This window comes from Marmota marmota, unplaced genomic scaffold (genome assembly GCF_001458135.2).
Source record: "Marmota marmota marmota unplaced genomic scaffold, marMar, whole genome shotgun sequence".
Lineage (NCBI taxonomy): Eukaryota > Metazoa > Chordata > Mammalia > Rodentia > Sciuridae > Marmota > Marmota marmota.
Genome location: NW_025999942.1, coordinates 501,679 through 502,414, shown reverse-complemented (window position 1 = coordinate 502,414; position 736 = coordinate 501,679).

The window sequence follows — 736 nt, the reverse complement described above, 5'->3', positions numbered from 1 at the left end:
CTTTTCCCCCCCCCCCCCCCATTTCCTTACTTTGAATTTACTCTTAATCCAGACTGGCTTCAACCCTCACTTTACCATCACAACATCATACTCCTGTCAGTGTTACAAATCATAGACAGATATAGATAGATAGATATAGATAAATCAAGCATTGTTAATGGGGCAATATTTTCCACAAGGGGGCAAAAGTTGATTCTTGAAAAATTAAAGCTATCACAATGGTAATATCTTAAATATGAAGATCTCAATATCTTAAGATATTACAAGTGCCACAGTGCATAAACAGACCATTAGAGTATCTGTGGTATTAACATTTCATGGGTGATGGACAATTAGGGGAAAAAAGTCTGAAAGTTCTTCTTATAAGGAAATAATTTCAAAAGAAGTTGAGAAACACTGTGATAAATTTAACAGTACTCTCTTTATCTTGCTTGACTTCTTGGTAGTATTCAACATTATGGACCATCCCTCTTTTTCAAAATGTGTTTTTCTTTGGGTTTCATAACATCATAAACCCTGATTTCCCAATTAGCCCTCTGGCCTCCTCTTCTCAGTTTTCCCTTCTAGCTTCTCCTTTACTCAGTCCTTGAATGTTGGAGATTCTCAGGGACGTCTTTGCTCACTGTAACATGATTTGTGGGTGATCTAATCAACCCTTATGGCTGCTGATTTATAAATTCTTAACTCCAGTCCCAATCTTTCTTTGAGCTTCAGACCCCCATATCTACCTCCTACT